The sequence below is a fragment of the Haemaphysalis longicornis genome, unplaced genomic scaffold (genome assembly GCF_048455015.1).
Source record: "Haemaphysalis longicornis isolate Haplotype H1 unplaced genomic scaffold, Haemaphysalis longicornis Haplotype H1 scaffold_6, whole genome shotgun sequence".
Classification (NCBI taxonomy): domain Eukaryota; kingdom Metazoa; phylum Arthropoda; class Arachnida; order Ixodida; family Ixodidae; genus Haemaphysalis; species Haemaphysalis longicornis.
The window spans coordinates 132,622,405-132,640,734 of record NW_027526407.1 but is presented as its reverse complement, the minus strand read 5'-3'; positions in this window follow the sequence as shown (position 1 = coordinate 132,640,734).

The window sequence follows — 18,330 nt, the reverse complement described above, 5'->3', positions numbered from 1 at the left end:
ATAATGACACCAAGACCATCATCCTAAACACCTTCGCACAGCAAGTACACTAGTTAAATTAGGTCAAAACACCGGTGGCTATAATATAAACCGCAGGTCTTCCGCTACTCATGGAGCTGCCGTCGCTGCCAGTGATACAAAACGGCACCGATGAGAATAAAGCGACTTCTGTTCCCCGTACCCTTCCTACGGAAGCCCTTTCAGCAGATTAAAATAAGTTCGTTCCCTTCGTTAAAATCCCACAACAATTAAATCGCCCTACCTAAAAACGGTGTGACGCCCTATGCGGAGGCCATTACTCTTACCTACGGAGCTCCACAAAACGTTGCAATATTATTCATCCACGATGTTGTGCTGTGACAGGAAGATCTTGAAATGCTAATCACAGATGGCGACATAAATTCACATAACGTTCATTCAATGGGTCGCACAAAGGAACGATGGTGTACTACCATGAAACATGAAACTATCCAGCCAACGTTATGGCCCAATGGATGTCTCGACGCCATGCTGCCGCAGGCCAACAAATATAAATTCAAAGCTAACGTCCAAGGTGACTACAAAGCACGGGAGAAGCAACGCATCTAGCATACTTACTAGTAAGCACTTCCTCGCAAGCATCTCGTAAGCACGGATCACAAAATTTACTCTGAAACGCCTAGTCTCTATCAGCTGACGCTGTGTGGGTTTGGATCATAATTTACGACGCGGCATTTGCGTTGACCCTGTGGAGCTGTATTTTGGAAAATACAGAATTTAAAAAGGAAATACAGAATCGAAAAATACCCACTTGAAGTTTGTCTCCGACAGATACTCCGGCCCATCACGATAAAGCATGCGGCCCGAAGACGCTTATCTGGTTTAGCTTAGCCCTTACTACGCAAGATGAAGGCCCTACTATTGTTTTACTGCTTCGTTATTTTAAGCATATAGTCGATGGAATGCCATAATATTTGTCTTTTGATTTGTTTGCTGATGTTTTTTTAGCACCCGCTGCGCCTGATATTCTTATCTTGTGATTTAGGCGTACCGCATCTCCTTCTTGTTTTGTGCACTGCCCAAGAATCTTGTTTATATCAGACAAGATGCTGCGTAACGGTCACCCTAGATGTGTTAGAATATAATAATATGTTTCCGCGTTAAATCGATAATAGCAGAATCGAGCAAAAAAGTAAATTTGCGGATAAGAAACAAAATCTGTGGATAATAAATGTCATGGCATTCAATCACCGATGATCATCTATCGTAGTTACTCTATTGAGGGGTTGCGATGATTTGGTATCCTTTGTGTTTAACGCGAAGCAGAAATTCCCTTCAATACGGATTCATTCCTTCAAAACATCGCTTCTTTCGTTACTGCGTGGCAATATACCCAGAAAGGAGAATAAATAAATGGTAGGGCTGAGTCACTCTCCTTTTATAAATATTCTCGGTGTGTAATGGCACAATCGAGCGAAAAAGACAAGCACAAGACTCGAAATCCAACAACTTGCTTTTTTTACTGAAAGTCCACAGAAAAAGAGAATTCCTTAGAATGTGAACAGATCGCAACCACAGATCGAATACGCATAAAGATTCAGTTATACCATCTATCATGCGTATTGTGAAGCCACACCTTGACCTGACCGCACCTGTCGGTTGCCGTCTAGAAAAAAATTGTTATAAGTCTTTACAAGAAGAATATATTGTTGTTTTATTTCAACTCTACTTGTAGGAGGACAATTTTAGAACATAGGTACGTAAAGCAAAGCACGATACAATATAAAATCAGCCGAAATAAGGGCGACGTAAGCTGAAATAAAAATATTTTGATAGTTCAGATGACAGGCAATATATGCAATATTTTCTATTTCTTTCGGTTCGTAAAAACGTAGTGACAAAAAACCCCGCCCGGGGCACCTTGAGTAATCTTGGTGACGGTATTGGCGACACCCGGAACCCCAAGCCCCCATACTCACGCTGTAATATACTGTGGCTAGGAGGTTTCAGGTGAAAACCCGAAACCACAAACGGTGACCTTCAAAGCTCAGGTCAAGCTCCGGCGGATAGACTCCCTGTCTGTTTATTAGGCAGAGAGCACCGCGACCTCCCTTAGTATCTGGGTAATCGGAGTGAGAATGTATCCTGTCCGCTGCTTTTTTAGTATGCTATATGGTATTGTCTAACTCCCTTAAAGCAAACGTGATCGGTTACCGAAAAAGGGCCGCACCGAAATGCAGTTTCCCAGTTACCATCCTTAACCTTTCCAGAACTGGATAAATACTCTCGATTTCTTGTCATAGAATCGCACAGTCCAGCCCAGCCTCTTGCATCGCTGTCAGTCTTTTTGATCGCAAAATAACTTGAAGCCATAATTGGAAAACCGTATAAGGCCAAAAAACTAACGACTGGTGAAGACCTCCTCGAGGTAAATGAGAAGCAGCAGTCCACAAAGCTTCTAGCTCAAACTAGACTGGCTCATGTGGACATCAAGTTTTTCGTTACAGTATAAAACTAATTAGGAAATAACAAGATTTAGCCGAATAAATAGAAACGTACGAAGGCATGGGGGCCCAGGCAGCGGTTGCACTCGCTGTGTGTCGAAAGAAATGGCTGCCAAACGTTCAGAAAAAGTATGAACGCGGAGGCTGAACTGATACTATACCGAGCCTCATTGAGAACAAAGCAGACGAAACAATCATTGTCAGCTCAATTCATTTTCACCTGCAGTGTTGTTCCCTGACCGCCTTGCATAGTGAGGGAGAAAAGAAAAAAGGGGTTTGGGGTGGTGGATCGGCAAAGCTTTTGGAGGAAAAGGGAAACGGACTTGAGAGTACTTCGGTTGTAGAGGTGTTTTTGAAAGATACTAAAAAAAAATGCTGCGTTACCGTTTTATTTCGTACTTTCCTCGGAGGCGGAGACCAATTTGAGCTATTGCCGAAACGACATATCTCTGTGTGCCCTAGGAGTCATTCTCCCCCCCCCCAAACCCCAGCCACTCGCACCCCGGAATTTTTCAAGGAGTTCAAAACTCATCTCGACGCTTTACTGTTTCTGCTGCGTCCCTGCCCTCACAAAGCTATTTTGTCGCCTCGACCGGGAAACACTGTTCTCCCAATCCCAGCCTTTCACAGCAACCCCGTCCATGATCTCACAGCCCTCACCCTTCGTTAGATTTGAAGCGTAGGCCGAACGAAGCTCGCCATAGTTTTCTTTGCGCCCAACATTCATAAAAAGATGTAGCTGCAGTATTCATTTCTGCCCCAGCTCAGGAAACGAAGTCGCGAGGCTTTTCAAGAATATTCCTCGTGCAGCGGCAGTGAGGTCAGTGGGCCGGCAAAGATGCTGGGTGGTGTGTTGGGGTGGTCGTATGTGTGAAGGGGCGTGGAATTCATTTCTTCCTCGACCTCGTTCGGACACTGTTGACAGCTCGACGAAGCCTCTAGACCAGTGGTTCCAAACACGTAATCCCAAACACGGCCAGGGGTATAAAAACGCACAGTTGTCGCAAGAAACTGCGACTTTCGAATCGAACACTCTACAGGGCACGCAGGGCCGGACGTGCGCGGAGACGCTGAGAGACTACGCGCGGCGTTTTATGACCCCAAAAATGGGGCTGCACTTGGCTAATGAGAAGGTGACGCATTGAACGGAGATTTCCAGAATTCCGCGACAGTGCAAATGATTCAGTACGTTGCGCGGTGTTTGTGGATGTTTTTTTTTTCCGGTTCGCCTTTCTGTCAAACACCTTTACTGCGCTCGAGATGTGACGAAAATGGTGCAGCGCGGCATCGTACCCTGCGTTCTGGTGTCAAAATGCGTCCACGTGCGCTTAGGTGCATGTCGCAGCGTTAATTATGGCCTGGGTGAGAGCGACATCGCCCTGCTGAGGAAAATACTGCAGCAACTACTTAAAACATTTCGAGCCCTTAACAGACCGCGTGGGCCATCACGCACACATGCACGGCTAAACATTTATAGTCCAGTTGTTTTTCACCCGTGCGAAGCGAATGAGCTGGCATACATGAAGTAGGCGAAGGCTCTGCAGAAGAAAGTCCGAAAAAGCGGATATTGTGAACTGTACATCGGCCGTTAACGAGTGTTGCTGTTGGATAATTTTTTTAGAAGTGAAGTAACTATAACGGCATTTCTTGTTACAGTTACTCCATAAAAAAGTAACAGTGTTACAGTTACAAGTTCCTCTAACCTAAAAGTAACTGCTTACGGTTACAAGTTACTTTACAAAGTAACTAGTTACCGGTAACGCGTTACTGGTAACAAGTTACCGTCCAAGACTGCGTGAGACGCATCGCTATCTGCAGAGATGACAAGAATATTCCCATCAAGCATATCATCTTGCCTTTTGACCACTCAACACTTTCACGACATAAAAATGTAGGCTCTATCCGGTGCTCTATCCGCACCTACCTCCCAAACCCCACGGCGCTATTGAAGTGCCAGCGGCTCCGGCACGGTACAAGCTGTTGGCGCGGGCGAACAACCTTTGCGAAATCAGCGGTACAAGAGAAGCCGAGCGACAATTGTCCATCGGACACCCTCACTTGTGTGAACTGCCTTTGGCCGCATGCGGCTTGCTCCCGCAAATGTGAAAAGCTTCAACTCGAGATAAAGATCACACACATCAAGGTAACTGACAACTTCTCCTTCCCAGAGGCGTTAAAGAGCTTCGCCTCTGTCCCTCTGGCAAAGTACGCCGACGCAGCCAGCACGGGGGCGGAGCGGTGTCTGGTTTCCAAAGAACCCAGTTGAGCGAGTCTTACTTGGACTCACCCCGCCCACCGCTGAGTTGCCTCAGGCAGCTCAACGCGTCACCACACCGCTTGCTGAGGAAGCACCGGTTGTGGTGCCAACCGCTTCCGTAGAGACCAATCCCGCTCCTTCAACTGCCTTCTTGTCCTCCAGTGCATTAGAGGGTGCGGAGGGGATGGACACCTCGGGCCCCGGATCGGCTCTGACCGCAGCCGCAACGCCCGTACAACCTGTGGCGCCCCTTACGGCTTCGGTGGTGCTGCTCAAAAGAAGGGCCCTAGAAAAGGGACCAAGTCCAGGGGGCCCAGTCCGTCGGGCACTCCTCCGACATCTGACAAGCAGAGGGATGTCGGGTAGTTTCTGCCTGCAATGGTGCGCAAGGAGCGGCCTCCGACGTCCAACCCAACATGAAAGCCCAAGCGCCCAATTCCAGGATAACTGCCCCGAAGAGGACACATGAACACACACACAACAGACATACCTAAAGTAAATTTAAATAATGAGAATTTAAAACATCATTCATAGAACTTCAGAGGCTTTAATAAACATTGTGGCGATTTTTACGAGATGCTACATGCTAATCAGCCTAGTGTCATTTCTCTTTCAGAGACAAACCTCAATCCTAAGCAAACAAAATTCTTTAATAGGTACACTGTATTCAGAAAGGCCCATGTTGGCTGCACACACTCTTCGGGTGGTGTGGCCATTGTCACCCTGAAATTTATAGCATGCCACCCTGTCTTTTTAAACCCTGTCCTTGAGGTCGTAGCCATCCGCACGATAATAGTTATTAGTTTCGTAACGATATGCGCCATCTACATCTCCCCTGACTTCCAGCATTTGACCTCTGATTTCGAGTGCCTTGAATATAGGCTTTACGAGCCTTTCATTCTCATTGGCGAGCTCAATGCACCTATTTCACTCTGGGCTCTTGCCGAATGGATGGCCGTCGTCGCCTCATTGAGAAATTTCTAGCATATTCAGGAGCATGTGTAATTTACAAAAACAAGCCGACATACCACAACGTAGTACACGAAACCTACTCACACCTCGAAATGGCTATTGGCTCTGCAGCACTCTTGCCATTCGTTGAGTGGGATGTTGGCACCAACCAATATGGCAGTGACCACTTCCCATCCACATTACACCAGATAGACAAAGACCCGAACAGTTCCTCTTCACATAAATAGTAAATGAATCGCGAGCAAAATAGAGTGCATTTGCAGAAACACCCAGACTAAATCACTTATTTGTTCCACACCTACGCGTGGAAGAAGCTGCCCAACTACTCACGGCATCAGGCGCGCTGCTAGAAATTTTTTTCCGGGGGACGGGCCCGTGGTCGACCAAATGATGGGACGGGGAAATATGTATGCAAGGCTTCTTGCGCGTTGTTTTTCAAACGAAGCTTTAAATAACTGACTTTAACTTGCGATTTTTGTATGCTGAAAGCTAACAGTGATGCCCTCCTTAAGAAGCTTAGATGATGATGGTGACCTAAAGTTCCGTTCGCCGGTCTATGGGTAGGCCATGGGTCATTCGTTCGTTTGTAGAGCAGGCAGTTTTGCGGGCACGCGCTCGTGAGTAGCGCGCGGTCCCCCAAGTTCGTCAGCCGGAAGTGGAAGCCTACACTGGGTGTTTACTAATAAGATGCGCGTGTTTTATATTTTCCTTAAGGAAGGAAAAAAGAAGTTTTCTTATCAGCTATGAAATACAGTCAAGCACGATTTGGAGGTTATGGCGCCAGCATCGAGCGGCGCGTGCCACCGTCCTAGGTTTCGTTTCGGAACCATGAAAATGAAGATTTCACTCTTGGCTTCCTTGTTGGCTGTTCCTTGCTACAACAAAGGCCCGCGCGATTGACTTTCCACCATTTGGGTTTCAAGCTTTATATTCATTGTTATCAAGCAATGAATATAAATCACATTTTATCAATGCGACGATAACGAAACAGCGATAGAAGGTATGCTAAAACTGGTGTTCTCTCTGATTTATTTGAAAGAGTAGCTTTCCTAGGATAACCTTAAAATCACACTGGACTGTACGTGTGGCCCATTCGTATATTATGGCGGTGAAGCTAGCGAATGTGCGTCTTCGTCCTTAAGTAATCGCCTTTTTTATTTTTTCTGCTAGTAAAGTGAATAGTAAACATATGCTTAGCGGAACACCTTATTGCACTGCTGTTGAATGTTCAGCTTGTTGCGACGTTTCTTAAATTGTATTATATTTCTATTCGTTAAATGGAACATACGTGGCTTCAGTAAAATTCAGACAAGCAAATACAGAATTCGGATTCTAACTAAGAGGGAATGTACGAAACAGTACAATAGTGCCAAAAAGGCAAAGCTCCACAATAAAGAGAATTGTACACTTTTGTTGATGTGAAGCAAATAAAAGATGGGCAGAGCAATGCTTTTCCTACAGCAGAAACTATGAAACTGCAATAGTCAACGAAATGCGATGTCGGTAGAAAAATAAACATATCACGGATTGACAGTTGACTGAACAAAATACAGTGACATGCTCTGTGATGTGATTACATTTTGTACCAGTGTAAAAACAAGGAATGACACCCCAAAGTCCAGACCTTACGTATCCTTATAATATGCTTTTCCTGCCGTTCTGCCATTTCCCGGCCGTGGTGTTCCGCCAGCAAACAACGGGAGTGCGTGCGCCATGAGGCAAAAAGAAAGAGATTGCGTTCCTTTTTCACATCCCTAAATTCATAACCGACACTCACATGATCTGGACAGATACGAAAACTCAAAGGACAACAAACACATAGTACTTCTCCTGGTTAGTACAACACGGGACACATTGGAAGACCAGGCTAATAAGCTCTCACAACACTTCTAGCATGTGTCCAGTTCAGCACACTACACCGATACTTTCATGAAACACAAAACATTTGTGAGAACAAGTCCGTGCGAGATAATAAGAAGTCCACTTCCTCTCTGAACACCCCCTGATTACTTCATCAGCTGAAGAGTGCGCTCAGTACTTGTAAGCCTTCAGCTCCAGATGTAGACAACATTAACTACACTAAGATACAACACTTACATGCAGACACACTTGCAACACTCCTTGTCCTCTACAACAAAATATTTCTTTCGTGGCGCTTCCCACGGTCCTAAAGGGGGGGCATCGTAGTGGCTTTTTAAAGCAAGGGAAAGAACCTTCCTTTCTCGCAACTTATCGTCCCGTCACCCTGACAAGCTGCCTGTGTGAGCTTTTTGAGATGATATTAAACAGGAGACTAGTTTACTTTATTGAGCACAATGGTCTGCTCGAGAGCTGCAGGCAGGCTTCAGGGCGGGACGATCTCCCAACCATCATCTAGTAGCATTAGAGTCGCATGTCAAAGATGCTTTCATCCACAACGTGTATTGTATGACAGTATTCTTTAACCTGGAAAAAGCGTACAATACCGCTTGGCGGTACGGCATCCTCACGTATCTGGAGTCATTTGGCATGTCGGGTAACATGATCAACACGCTTGGCCATTACTTGTCTGAAAGAACCTTTCGTGTAAAAGTACGAAGTACAGTCTCTAGGGTTCATGTGTAGGGAACTGGTGTGCCGCAAGGCGGGGTTTTGAGTTTCACTTTGTTTATTGTGAAAACCATTTCATGCAGAAAGGTATTGCCACTATCAGTTTCCTGTTCAATCTATGCAGTCGACATGCAATTATCCTTTAAGCCTTGTAACCTGTCTATCTGGGAGCGCCAGGTCCATCTTGGGGATAACAAGCTAGCTTCCCGGGCTGATGGCAACGGTTTTAAATCTATTCCATGAAAGTATTGTTTGGTTTTGTTTTATGAAACGAGTGGCATTCTGCTGAAACCAGACATCACAGTCAATGGTGGTTCGATTCCAGTCAGAAATGAACACAAGTTCCTAAGCGTTGTTCTTGCCAAAAGCTAACATTCATCCTACTCATCAAGAAAAAAAACATAAATGCTTAAAGGCTATAACTATACCGAAAATTCTTTGACACACTTGACATGGTGCTCACAAACAATTTTTTTACGTGTTTCGACTTGCTCATAGGTTCACGTTTGGACTGTAGCAGTGTGCGTTTATGGGTCAGCAAGTAAGCATCCCTCAAAATGCTGGACCTACTGTTTCATCTGGGGCTCAGCCTGACATGTGGCGCCTTCTGCACTATACCGGTCGAACCCCTATACGTGGAGGGTATTAATTAGTACCTACAACGTCACCGGGCATTCACAGACCTGATATATGCTTCTGAAATTTCATCAATGATGCACATAACATTTAAGGTCAGTTTTACGAAACATGCGTAACTAAACTCCTGCTGAATCGACCGTCATTCTCTGCACGATTCTCTTACAGAGTTAGAGAGGAAGCGTTAAAGCTTGCTGTCGCGTTTTTAGATGCCTTTAAAACATCTGGAACGTTTTTTCCACACTTTGAGAAAAACCGAGCTCCTAGATGTGGCATTCTGCAGCAGTTCTTGTATCTGAAGTATAAAAAAGCAGTGTGGTGAATTTTATACCGAGGCCTCGAAAACGGCCACTTCTGGCCATTTGTGACTCGACCTTATTGTCAGTAGAACTCTGAATAGTAATTGGTATACTTCTTGTTGGTAATCATTACCTTCCAAGCCATAGTACTATATCCGTTATCTATACAGATTCGCCAAGTGTTGTTCGTGCATTATCGCCAAAAAGTATCCCAAAAACCATGTACTCAAGCCCAGCAATTCCACTACTGGCCTTTTGCTGGATCCCTGGCCACTGTGGTATAGCCTGGAATGAAGCCGCGGGTCAAATAACCGCTGCTGCTACACTCGTAAATAGAGTAGACATAACAGTACCCTACGCTGACATCAAGCCACAAGTCAGACAACTTCGCAAAAAAATACAAACACACTGGAGTGCACTGGCAGACAAGTTACACGTAATAAAGCCGCACTTGCGACAATACACCACTGACACACGCAATAGATACACAGACGTCGCCTTGGCTAGATTACGGACATTGCTTACACTTGCAACACTCCTCTATCTGCTGACTAGATCTCCAAGACCTCTGTGTAGCAGGTGTGGAGACGGCCTATCCGTGATCGATACCCTTATTCCATGCAAGTCACAGGAAACAACACTACCCATACACTTCTCAAAAACAATGCAGATAACACATTCTACTATACCCATCGTACTTTTTAGTGGACGACCCCATAATTACCCAAAACAGTACTTTTAAGCTTCTTACCGGTGTCCAGTTTTTACACCTCATCACTTAACACGCATGTTTTCCACTGTCCCTTCAGACCATTCATGTACATTGTCTTTTATATCGCTTCACGTATATTTTCAGTAGTTTACTATCACTTCGTCCTCACAAAATAAATTTTTTTTGGCTCTCTTTGCCCTTAGTTGGCCTTTCGCCATAAAAACCCAATTATCATCTTCATCATAGTCCTTTAGATGTTGCGTTTGATGTGCTGTAAGGACTACCTTTACGCTGTACAATGCTGAGTTAAGGTAATAAATAAGAGTTTACGAATACGTAGGGATGTAAGAAAAGCTGCTCCTTCGTATCAATGCTTGAAGTGCCTCTTTTGCTGTGTAATATTTTAAAAATTTTGGAAAAACTGCAAACCGCTAGAAGACTTTTGGAGTGACTATTTTTTTAGTCCATCGACGCAGGCTTTGAATTATCTAGTGCGTGTAGTGACAACGTTTGTGCACAAGGGTTTCTGCAAGTTAGTAATCAAAAACGAGCATTTGTTCATAAAAGAAAAGCCATATAAATGAACGATAGGGTCCAGTGAGGCATATCACCTTTCTTGATAAACAGCACTTTGTAAAGGAAACAAGCAGACAAAGATAGCAGCAAAAAAGACGATGAATAAAAATATCTGCTTTATGGCTACACCATTTTAAAAGTAGGTTTGTCAAGTTTTTGCCCCAAAAAAACAGTTCTAGATAAAATAAAAGAATTGCCTAGAGTTTTCGGTATTGCACGAACATAAAGTTTCATAACATAGCTATTCCAAAAGAAGTCCCAGGCTGTGCTTATGTGAGCGTACAAAACAAACGGTAAGATAAATTAAGAAACTTCGTATTCGGTTTATACTGGCCAGTAGTAAAACAATTGCACTTTTTTACTTAATATTTACAAGTGCTACTGAGTTTTGTAGGTGTTTATAAAAAAAGAAAGGATCTACAACAGGTAAAGTGCGCCAGGCTTCATTATGCCTACAAAAACATAAAAGCTGTTTAAGGGAATACACCACAAACAGATGTTCTTACCTGCTGTGTATGACTGCAAGAGCTAGAAACACGGCCAGCAGAAAGATTATCGCCACCTTATTCGCTTTCAGTCGAAGTCTTCAACTCAGTTTTAAGAGCTGTTGAAATGTGGCGCGGCACCCTGTGTGCCCGTTGAAGATCTTTGGAGGAAAGCATTTCGAAAACTTATATTAGGATATACAAATTTCTGTAGATATAAAAATACAATATTTTGTGGCCCATAATGTACCAAATTACGTGATAACCTTAATATATTCTACGCAACAAAATTATTCTACCGCATACTGCCCCACAAGTTTGAATGCATTATATAGAGTTTTAGTTTTACACAAGTGTTATGAAAATTTATATTGAGGCTAAAGTTCAAAACAAAGGTTTGTATATAGACGTCGAAACATAAACATGTTCAATTTTTATTTATTGTTTGTAACTATGACGGTCGTAAATAAATGTACAGTAAACGACGCATTCTTCGGACCTTCAGTGAGCCGCGAAAATGTCCGAAAAATCTGCCACTCCAAAAAAGCAAATGTTCCCCCTATAACCTGAAAGTCCTGGAGCTTGGAAAACATTTGAATAAGCAACCATATCCTATATATTCGGAGTTCAATAAATCAGTCGTAAACTGTGTATGGGTTAGGAAAATAAATACGCAGGATTGTAAGTTGTAGAGAGTGTGACACAAACTCGAGATACCCTGGCGCGAATATAACAAAATAACGCTAAGGTGGCTACTTCTGGACAGCGTGCTGATTCATATAGTACGCTCACGCATAAAAAAACATTTCTTTCAATGTGTGAAGATTTTTCTTCCTCAACACAAAATGCCAGCCAAATTTTATTTTCAAGGACCAGATGTACGACTTTTCTAAAGTATGAGTGGGACATGGTCTCCCCATACTACATGCACTTGTTGCTATGGAGGGCATCACTGTTAGAGTTGTGTAACGTAAATCACAAAAATATCCATGATACCAGAAAAAGACTCAACCTAATCTTCGAGGCCTATTACGCACTCGCCAGACCTCGTAAAAGAAACTGCCACAATTGCTCTTACAGAGAATTTTCTGTGCCTAAGTGTATAGATAAGAACCTATTTGGGATGACAATGTTTCTAACTTTTATCGGTATAGCAGTTTCCAGAAAGGTATAGGAGTGCTGGGCAGACTGTTAACAAAACAATGGCACGATTTGTCTTCGTCGGAACCTGACCCTGAAATGCGACATCTGTGCGCTATTGTGTAACGTCGGTGGTGTGACGTAAAAAAGTGCACACGTTACCTACGTATCGTGATCTGGACCGTTTTATTACACTTTTTGATATGAAGCAAAAAATTATTTTTTGTTTGAAGGCAAGTGCAACAGTTCAGATCTGCTGGCATTTCAGTCGGCACATCCACACAGCAAATGAATGGGGAGATGACTTGTTCCCGCCGCCTAGTGGCTATCCTGCTTTCAGCAACCCATTACATAGTGTACGCAATGCATTTAATAAACATGGGGTTGTAAGCAAAACAAAGCTTCTAACTACTGCTATAATACAAACTGAAAGTAGCACAAAGCTACAATGTGCCTGGAATACGTTATCTGCTTTCGTCATCTTAACGAAGTTTAAGTTATAATTTATTGTATTTATTTCAAAAGTGTTTAACACCTAGGTGTGATCCTCAATCGCAGGTTGTGAAAAGAGAATGTTTTGCGTACAAGAAGTTGAAGTATATGTGAAATTGGTATAGGCTAATCCAAAACCACGACGTACTTTGATAAAGTATTGTCATAAAGAGATAGCACATATTGTATGAGACAGACCTGAACAGCAGAATGGGTGTTGTCTAAATGACACAAAAGCTTATTACTGTGTTTTTGTGCATTCGGTTATTTTATTATACTGGCAATGTTTCGTAGGTTGAGCAGAGGGGTGGAACAATGAGATTATTAATACATTTATTGGGAACCAACAAAATGTAAAAACTAAAAACAGGAATATTTGAGAAAAACAATGAACGATATCTACTGCTACAATTTTTCAAATAAAACAATTTTGTTTTTTGCAACACAGACGTTACAATGGTCATAGTATTCTACAATATTCCTGAAGTTATTTACATTAATTTCTTTCGCGCTTTTTGGGTTGACAAAACTTTGAAACACTTTATATATGACTCTAATGCAGTGGTAGTACGCTCATGTCGCGTTATTGGTAGGCGACCACATGTATCAGAAAAGGTATATTTCGCTGAATATTCTATAAAAAAAGAATAACTTAGAACAATAGGAAAATGTTTTTGACGGTATTGGCACGGCCACCAGTGTTCGAGGTTGCGCCTTAAAATGTGTGCAATTACGTAAGTGCTATAAACTTGAAGCTTCAAGTTTTAGTTTTATATGCCCTACTAAACAGTGCAACGTGATTGCCGCTTCCTCCAGAATAGGTTGAGGAATAACAAACCAACCGTCAGTGTACTCAAATTTCCGAATTCACAAGGAGAACAAACTACAAAAAGTAAGACTGCATTCTGAATATTGTTTTAGATTTGATCGAGGGAAATTCAGGCACATTGATTTTGAAATGTTCCACTTTTCATGAGCAAGCTTGACATCCACCACATGCAGCCATATGGTTACACAGGAAAGCTATACCTCTTTCTGAGAAAACTTCTCAGATAAAAAATAGTCGTCTTGGTCCAGGATTTGTCAGGTCAATTCACTCTTGCGCTGCAAACGACTAGCCTCCTGGTTAGATGTGTTGGTAGAGCAACGGCTCCGCTAAAGCGGTGGTCCTGGTTAGAATACTAGACCCGGACGACTTTTTCTACTACTGCGAAGTGTTCAGAAAAAGCTGTAAAATTTTTCCTGTGTAGCCGTATGGCTGCATTAGGGTGGATGTCAAACTTTCTTTCGATGAAATGTGCTCCACCTTGGGGAATTCCCGTAAATCTTTTAAATTCTCGTGGGCACGTATTGGTGGTATAAAAGCGAAACCGGACGTTTTTCGAGAGGTAAAGTTTTTTAAGAAACGTTTTCCAACGTTCGCAGGTATGCGCCCCTTATTACGCCGATAATTTTTTGCAGTATTTATTTTTCTAGTTTAACCTGCAACAGAGGAGTGACACTGTGCTTCGGCAACACTGGCGGATGGTGACGTGACCTGCAATGAAGCGACGGCCAGTGGAATGCGTGCATAAACGTTTTGTATGGTGTTCTCCGGTATTCGGGAAACGAATTTATTGCAACTAGACCTAAAGTTGAGAATGTTCAGCGTTTAATCTCGGACTGCAGGCTCTAAGGTATCGAGGCACCTATTAACTTCAGAATATATGCTCATTCGCGGGACCTTCATTACATCATAACAGGGTAACACCCTGCAATGAAGGGTTGAAAGTGCGGTCTGTTATAGCAACCGCGGTTAATATCGTAAAACAGATATTTGTATACTGTACAACGTGCCACGTTGAGGCGACGCTACCTGATTTCGCATATTGTTGTCAGCATTTAGGGGGAATTTTGTATATAAAGAAAATAAAAACAGTGAACACATAAATTTCAAAAAGCGTGGGCCAAAGCACAACACAAGGGGTGGTGGCCGCTAAGCAAGATAAATCGCAGGTGGAAATGCGCAAATACCACCCTGAACCCTAAACCGGGCGAGCCAATGGGCATGAACAACCTCCAGCCTATCTCGCTAACGTCATGCGTATGCAAAGCGTAGGAGCACGTGATTGCGAATCGATGGCGGGACTACCTCAAGAAATAAGACCTTTACCCGGACTCAATGTTCGGCTTCTGGAACAAGCTCAGCACGCAGGACGCCTAGTTACAGCTCAAAGAAGAAATTATCGTCAAAATAAGCACGCAAGACAAAAGAGTAATCGTCGTCCTGGACCTCCAAAGCGCTTTCGATGAAGCGAAACATTCTGCCATACTGGTGCAAGTCCGAAACTGTATATGAGCGAAGCCCGCTATAATTACATAGGGAACTTTCTCACGTATCCGGCGGAGGAACGCATCGCGGAAGGCCTTTACCTCAAGAAGAAAAATCTGGGCAGCACAGGAACACTGCAGGGGTTGGTTGTCTGGCCACGGCTCTTAAACCTCGTCATGATCAAATTGGCAGAGGCACTGGCTTAGACGAACATCCGTCACACAATCTACGCTGACGACTTACCCTGTGGGGTGCTGGTGGTAGCGACACCTACATCGAGAACCAGCTCCAAGCGGTCACCGCCATCGAGCACCACCTCACGGACATGGGCTTGTTTGGTTCGACAAGTAAGTCTGAGCTTCTGGTGATATCACTGCAACGCCAGGTCAAAACCCCCCTAAATTCTCCGACCGCATCAAGACCGTCACCACGTTGGGACTGCGAATTTCCAAAGTGGCAAGAATCCAGTTCTGGAGAATGCTAATCTGCAGGAAAATTGTAACGGCGACACACTGGCCAAGCTCAGCAGAAAGGATGCGGAGGCAACGTGCCTCATACACAGTGTGTGTCCCCGTAGAGCGGGCATGAAAGAGGACAGCCTCGTGCGCGTGGTCCAATTCTTTGTCATCATTCATATAGCGCACGTTGCTGCCTACCACAACTGGTGCGTCTGGAAACGAAACAAGATCAACGTACTAACACGCATGCTTTACAAGGTGGTGCTGGGCCTCATGGATACCAAAAGTACGGCGAGCCTACTTAAACTCGGCGTGCGCCTCCTCGAAGAGAACGAGGAGGCGCAGCCGATTTCACACCTAGAGCGCCTCTCAGCAACCAAGACAGTACGCCAGATACTCCAGTCCCTGGGTTACAGGCCCCGAGCAGCGGACCGGCAGTAGCGCGAAATGGGCGAGGATGCACAGACCCACAACTCATAGTACCCGATCCCCAAAAAAGTCCACCCAAAATACAACAGGGAATAGCGAGACGAGCTGGCCAAGACCCTCGTCGACCAGCACGCCAAATGCGAGCACGCCCGTTACGTCGACACTGTGGAGTCCTACTGAGAATGTTTCATTGTGGCGGCGGTCAAGGGTACAATGGGCATAAGATCAGAAGCACCGAGTGTGTGGTTCACGGGCATCATGAACGCCGAAGAGGTTGCCACCGCTCGGGCGATCTCTGAGGACAAGTGTGTCACCGTGCTCAGCGACTCGTGATCCGCCGTACGCAACTCCGCCAAGATTTGAGTATGCGCACAAGCGGATGTCATGACCGGCAGCACCAAGCTTCAAGACAAAGAAATCTGCATCAAATGGTTCCCGACGCACATGGGCGAGTGCGAAACTACATCCAACCACGACGAAACGGCTCACTCGGAGGCGTGTGCACTTACCTTTCGCTCCCCCGTGACCGACCGTCCGTTGTGGTTCGAGAGCAAAGACCGCTTAGGCAGCTCCAGCGAGGCCACCAACGCTTACCGCTTGGTTCGATGGGTAATGCGTCTCCCCAGGGACTGATCCGGGAGGAGGCCGTGTTGGTACGGCAGCTCTAAACCGGATCCATCTTCGCCCCGGAAGCGGTGACCGTGTTACGTTCCAGGACCTTATTTGAGTGGTCTGGGCAAAAGATGTGGTTGGACATTTCGTGGGACTGGCTCAGGTTTCCAGACGAAGCAAAATCAAGGACGTATTCGCCGAAGCTCCAAGAAGCAGTGCGTTGTAACGACAAGAACGTTCAACGCTGGCCCATCCAGAAGGACCGGGGTGCGTTCTAGAAACAGACCACGCCAACCTGCAACGGGCTGCGTCGTCGCTGTGCCCAGTAACAGAAAACCCTAGGTCGACGCTAGGCCCGCGTCATTTCCAGTAAACCCCGTCGCTTTGCAGACCAAAAAAGTGTTACCTAATCTAACCTAACGAAGAATTCAAAATTTTTTTCTAGGTTCTTTGAGGTTGCAAGTAAACGTGAATCAACCATACTTTCTCTCTTCAAGAGTTTTCCTTCACCTGGGAAACACGTTTTATTTCTCTACGGAAGCATACTTCCAAAATACTATTTACAGAGTGTAGTCACAGAATAATGTTTAGAGTACTTATTTATTGGTTGATGTTTCCAGAGGCCACCGTGGTAAAGAGGGCCGTGCAAGCAAGGAAGCGATTTGCACGATTGTGAAGTGAAGTGAAGTGAAGTTTATTTTCCTTTTCATAGAAAAGAGGGGACCGAGGCAAAAGGCGGTTAAGCCTGACGAGGCCTCGGTACCCTAAGCCTGTAAGCAGTACAGATGCAAACGCAAAAACACTTAATACATAGAATGGGCAGCAATCAAAATACAAAAGTAATATATAAGCAGTAACACTTACTAGAATACAAAACATGTGCACAATCATGGGCAAATACAAATTGATACTTGTACGAGTTCAATTTCGTACATACGGATGAAATAAAGTAAATCATTCGACTTAAGTACTTGTGTGAAAAAGATAGAACCAGAGTGTCCTCATGACTTTATCTTTTTGATGAGCATTGCATCGTGGGACAGCGGATCTAGCGTCCCCTTATGAATGTATCAAATGTCTTGTAACATTTTATTTCACGGACACAAAGCCCATCTGCGTACCTGCCAAAGACACAGAAAGCTTGAGGAGCGCTCTCCATAAAGAGGTAGAGTAAAATAAAAATAAAACAAAAGAATTGATTGATTGTAGGGGTTAACGCGCCGACGCAACGCTGGCGATGAGGCGCACCGTAGTGGAGGGCTCCGGAATAATTTTGACCACCTGGGGATCTCTACCGTGCGCCGAAATCTCGTACACACGGGCGTTTTTGGTTTTCGCCTCCATCAGAAAAGCGGCCGCCGCGGCCGGGAATCGCACCCACGATGTCGTGCTCAGCAGCGCAACGCCTTAGCCACTGAGCCACCGCGGCATGTAAAACAAAAGAATCGTGGAAAAAGAATAGTTCCAACGATAAAAAATACACAGTGGAACATATGTTCAAACCGATATTTTTTATCTTCGGCTGCTGAGAGAGAAAACGTCATTAGGCAATTCATTCATTGTATGCGGAGCACAAACGGGCTAACACGTTTCCTATATTCGGTCCCTGCCCCATGCAAAAGAAAACAATGACAAGGAAAGTCTGCAGCTCTGTCGAAAACAACTGCAAGGTCAGACATTTCTCGTACACGTGCTATCGGTACAGCTTGCGCATCGTACGGATGAATGATTGAATGCATTTACAATGTAGGACTCGACCATTGTTTCATCGCCATTCATAACAAGTTAACCTTTGTTGTTTTCACAACTCAAACTGTTAAAACCATCCACATTGTTTTGAAGAGTAATGCAATATTTATTAAGAATACCATCTTTAAAT